Source organism: Electrophorus electricus, chromosome 15 (genome assembly GCF_041902795.1).
Source record: "Electrophorus electricus isolate QZ-2024a chromosome 15, ASM4190279v1, whole genome shotgun sequence".
Taxonomy (NCBI): domain Eukaryota; kingdom Metazoa; phylum Chordata; class Actinopteri; order Gymnotiformes; family Gymnotidae; genus Electrophorus; species Electrophorus electricus.
The window spans coordinates 18,722,731-18,728,730 of record NC_137511.1 but is presented as its reverse complement, the minus strand read 5'-3'; positions in this window follow the sequence as shown (position 1 = coordinate 18,728,730).

Genomic DNA, 6,000 nt, shown 5'->3' with positions numbered 1-6,000 from the left:
TTATCTGTACCTGTGTCTTACTGACATCATTACTGCCAGTGTTCTGTGTATGTGGTCTGTATTTTCCTGTGTGCTTGCAATGTTTACCAAGGTTATTGAGCCAAAATCTGTGTTTCCCTGGTTCTTATCTGTTATTTTTTGTGTTCCTAAGTTCTGCCTTTTTTCTTTTATATCCTAGCCTGTTTTTGGAAACGAGTATGGATTTGCCTGCAATCACTGCATCCATGTGTGTGCGCGTGACCATTCTGCCTGTTTTCAGTGAATGCTGGGAAAGCCTTAATAACACAGTTATCCTCACATACATCCACGAGCCTGGGGCTGCAGAGAGTTACAACATCACTCACACTCTGCACAGATCTCCAGGGTTGTGACACTCCAACACAGACACAACAAGCTTCAACCCATCTCAGAGCCCTGGGGAGATGGACTGGAAGCCTATTTGACCAAAAACACAAGGTTAGCACAGGCAAATATGGGCCCCACTTCAGCTCCAAAAACCAGCAGTTTTATTCAGTTTAAATTCTTCACCTTTGAAAACATTTTTACAGTATGTCAATGTTAGAAAACATTTCTGACAAAGAAAACTCACCATGGGCAGAGAGAGAGAGAGAGTGTGTTAAATTAAGGGGTAGAGGTGTGAATTGTCGGTCAGGAACAAGGAGAGACCAAAGCAACACTAAAAGAAGTGAAGCTGGAGAGCTTGTATTGGTGAAGGTAATTCGCAAAAGCACATTTGTTAGGGAATATGAAGCGTCTAGCATTGTGCCCACATGGATGTACATGGTAGTCTGAATCCTCCAAATGCAGTGGGGTAGCCAAATAAATTCAAGAAGAATCATAATCGGAGACATCTCAGACAGGGCCACCTGTGATTATCTAAAGAACCTGTAAGTTACAGTTTTGTTGGAGAGCACAGGTATGATCTTATAGTGAAGCTAAAGAAGACCCGCCCTTAATCGTTTACAGCTTTTCATATGGACAGTTGCGAATGTTCACCAATGGACAGTTTGGCATTGTGAAGCCTTGCCTTTCTGCACCGTGTTGTATGGTCCATCGTCGTCATTCCGGGGCACCCCGTCCTCGTTTGACTGTCGGCTTATCTCTGGATAAGAGTTGCCGAAGATGAATTAATCCCTGCTTTGATAATGATACAAAGTTCTGGATTTGCTTCTGCCTGTCACCTCTGCCTCCTGCATGTTAAACACACACGCGCACGCACGTGTGTGTGTGTGTCTGTGTGTCTGTGTCTGTGTGTGTCTGTGTGTGTCTGTGTGTGTGTGTGTCTGTGTGTGTGTGTGTCTGTGTGTCTGTCTGTGTGTGTGTGTGTGTGTGTGTGTGTGTGTGTAAAGAGAGAACTTTGTTGATAAAGGAGCCTTAATTATGCAGTTGCTTTCAGGCATAGTTGTAGTTGAATATATGCATTGTTCAGTTATAGATTATGCTACCTTCAAAATAATAAGGCCTAATTATATTAATTGGGCAAATACATCAAAAGAGGATTGTTTATTATTTACAGGACCTGTCTGCAAAACACATCATTAAAGTTACACTCTTCGCTGCCAGTGACCTGATGTGTGTACACATGGCCTTTTGTTTCCAAAAAAACAAATGGCTGAATGCCACATTTCGTGTCTTTTGGAGAAGTTACATTGGAAATCTAATATGCACAGTGTTGCTTTCTGGTCTGGGTAATATTCTACAACATTATGTTCACAAACTGCCCTTAAATGAAGTGTAAAAGGAGCAGGCCAGATAATGAATTGGAAATTGTACAGAAACAACAATAAGTGCTTTATAGGGGCCCATTACAGAAACTGTGAAACACACAGATAAACATAGACACAGATGCTGATAAACCTCTATATTTTAATGAAAATAAATAAAAGTCTTAATAATAAGATGCATTGTCATTAGTGTATATGAATTGATTTGAAGCCTAAAAATGTTAATACAAGGTTAATTGACATAGTAACAATTATTTACAGTAATTACAGTTTACCATTAATACATTTGAAAAGCAGTATGTTCCATTATTCTGCTACTTGTGAGATTATTATTACATAAAGTGCTACCAAGGTAACACATACTGCACATTTGGTAAGTACTTTTGCATGAACTCAGCTCTGTCCACGCTCACGTCCATCTCCTGGGTTACCCTCGGCTCTGCCCATGTGCTCTGCCTCGGCTCTGCCCATGTGCTCTGCCTCGGCTCTGCCCATGTGCTCTGCCTCGGCTCTGCCCATGTGCCCGTGCATCACGCTTGAGATGTGGAGTGATATTCGAACAGGGTGGCAAGTGTATGAAACGATGCCTTGCATCAGGGTGGAACATGACCTCTGTTTGCTCTTAGGGAGGCATAGGATCACAGATGAACATTTTTCTTTGGTAGAGATGAAAGATCAAGGATCCAGCATGGCAGAGCTTGTAGATGTTTACTGGAAAGGTGTAAGTACTGAGGGCTTAAGGCTTGTTAGGAAGGGGAAGTTTGTTTGTTTGTTTGTGTGTGTGTGTGTGTGTGTGTGTGTGTGTGTGTGTGTGTGTGTGTGTGTGTGTGTGTGTGTGTGTGTGAACTTTTCTTGTTGGTTTCCTGCATGACAGAGCAGGCTCTCTGCATCCTCACTCTGCTGACAGGCTCCTTTTGCCTCTTGGGCTCCTGTGATAGAATGAAAAGCAGAACACCAACACCCACACATACTTACACATACACTCACACACATACACACACAGACACTCACACACACAGACTCAGACACTCACACACAGACACACTCAGACACTCACACACAGACACACTCAGACACTCGCACACAGACAGAAACACACACACTCACACACACACAAACACACAGACACACATTCACACACACACACACACACACACACACACCCCACTATCAGTCTTCTGCCAGTCCCTGTCACCATCCCCATTGGCTGAGAGGTCTTTGTTTACTACAGTGATTTAGCAGCACTGTCTGTGTGATGGAGCTCGATTTTCTCTGTATCTGCTGCTGTAGGGTCTGGGCTTAGGAAATGCATAACAAATATTTGGCATCCTGCAACATGCTTTGTGTGCACTTGTGAAGTAATAATGTCCTGTGGGGGTTGCAAGCACGCAATATAACCATGCCAGAGGCAGAACACATCGTGAAACGAATTCTCAATTGCATAATGTAAAAAAAAGTTATACAATTTACAGTTTTACATTACATGTAAAGATGTCCATTTTTAAAATTTGCCCAAAAATGAAGGTGAACCAGGAAAAAAAAAACATTTGGCTATTGTCCAATCAGCTTGCAGTCGTCTGCTTGTTAAACATATTTGTCCAATCGGATTGCAGAGGTCTGCCTGTCACATGCTTGCAATGGAAAAAAGCAGAAGACAATGGAAAATGGAAGAAGACAATGAAAATCAGTTCAGAAATGTGTGAAATGTGTGAAATAACCACACCCTGGGGGATTTGTTTCGGGGCAGATATCTGAAAAAGATGTGCAGTAGTTTCAGACCAACTGCTGTCTGATTAGTCATTTTAGCATCAGTCACAGAATTTCTTCCCATGTGATTGGTCACGGTTTATTTTTAAAATAATTAAAACAACCAGAACAAAGGACTTGGTGAGAATCAAATAGCAGGGCTGGAGTGAATCATTTCTCCATGGGCGCAAACACTGAGCAAAGCACTAGCTTGTTACATCTGTGGGCATATGGGCCATTTCAAACACTGCAGCCCGTCCCCAAACATTACAGAACACTGATCAAAACATGAGGCACTTTTTAAACCAGGGTATTCTAAAGATGTTGGACTGAATGTGTCATGTCTTTTACTGGGGCACTGGATAATGGGGGAAATATCAGTGTTCGAACAGCTGCAAAACATTCTGTTTAGAAATCCTGTGCATAAATTCATTCTGGAATTAGCACAAAATGAGTGATTAAAAACAGCCTGGCTAAATGGCAAATGTAAAGCCATATCAAACTCCGTAGTACAGCAGACTTTAATGCTTGTCATATTATTCTCTTAGCTGATTCATTTCATTAGCTACATGTGTGGTGTCTCACAAGTGGAATGAAGTATGATTGAGTAGGGGAAAACACTAAACTCTATAGTGCTCTACAAACTGGTCTCTACAGGACCCGCTGTTATATAGCATGTCAATGCAGAGGAGAGTGGAAGAACTCCTCACCTAGAGCAGAACTACTCACCCAAAGTCAAACTCCACCTAGAGCAGAACTCCTCTCCTAGAGCCAAACTCCCCACCTAGAGCTGTCCGCTTGCACACATGATTGGTACACAGACTTGATTCCTAATTACAGGCTCACTATGAACAGAAAGCCAAGACAGACAAATTGTCACCGGTAGAGTAGGAGCTTGGGACGTTAAGGACCTTGGTGCTTGGAGTGCAATACACCATAGCTAGCCTGCATAGTAATAGTCTGTGCTGTAAGCTAGCATTGGTGAATCTTGTCAAGTCAAGTCAAATGTATTTATATGGCACTTTTTACAACAGGCGTTGTCACAAAACAGCTTTACAAATGTCTGAGTCGAAGCCCCCAGTGAGCAAGCCAAGGGCGACACTGGCATGGAAAAACTCTCTACAGCATTAGGAACCTTAGGAGCCAAGATTCAAAGGGGGGCCCATCCTCCTCTGGCCAAAGAAAAAATTATCTGAGGAGCTAATCAAACACGAGGTGGCGATTCATTTCAGTGGATTCAACCAGCAGAAATGATGAAAAACAAAAGCTGGCTACCGTTAAAGAAATAATTGGAAATGAAGCCTAACGTTTGGAACATAAGGGATGTTTTGAATATCCCATCAACCTCTATGGAGGCAAAATCTGGCAAACGTGGTGCCATCAGTGACTCCAGCCTGACTGATTCTCTGTTTCTGTTTGGATCTCAATTTTGGTCGGAGAATTCTCAAAGCTTTTCCCAGGACATAAGTGGGACATCCAAAAGTTCTCAACAGGCCTCGCAGGAGATAAGTGAAATGAAGGTGTCAACCAGTTACAACTCCAAGCCTTTGCTATTTGGAGATGGAAAAAGCATCTTGTGCATTGTAGCTTGGTGCCTTCTGCAAGAGTCAAGTAGTCGAACACTTTCTTTTCCATTCTTCCCATTGCAGTCTACCGCTTGCTGACGATGTCCCTTTTTGCTTGCTTGATGGTTGAGGGTCCGACACAATTCTCTGTGTTCGACACAAGCCAGGGAAGAGCTGATTGCCAAATATTTCAACACAGCAGCTGTATTCAAAACAACTGAGCCTGGGTCAGCCAGGTCATGTTAACATCACAAAACCAAGAAGAGCAATTATTGTAAATAATAACGTGAAATCACTCTATTCACACCTCATTAAACAGAATGAAACAGCACCCCCCAACATTACTATGTCAACACTTGACTTTAAACAAGGGGGGAAAGGCCAGAATTGGACATGGGGTTCATGGGGCCTTCCTGAGCAAGATGTGCAGCTTTGGGGCAGCAAAGTACATACTGATGACGGAGAGCCAGGTGGGAAACAACCGTGGCACGTCACTAGTCTATCACAGGGCTCCAAGTTTCCTACTCAACCGAGCACACACGATATTAGAGCAGAGATGAGGCAGTATAACAAAGTAATATTAGGGTTTAAATCATTTAGTTCTGTTGAGGAGACTTCTTACAGCCTTTTCTGTCTATTTTACCATAAGTTAAATATAAGATAGGCTTCATAAGAGAAATAGTATTCTGTAATCTTTTGTAGCCTTGATAAATCAACTGTCCAGTGCCAAATCTTAAGGAGTGCGAGTAGTGTTAGAAACTTCAAATCAAATGTGACCACATCCTTTCTGAAGGTAGTAAAAAGTAAAAAATCTGCTCACAGATTTTCCTTTCTGACAGAGTAAAGAATCTGCTCACATATGCTTATATATCTCTTTATTTCAATATGAGCTAAACACCCTAGGTATTTCCTTCACTAATAGTTATGATTACCAATGATTGGTAGCCTGATAGCAAAGTTAAATG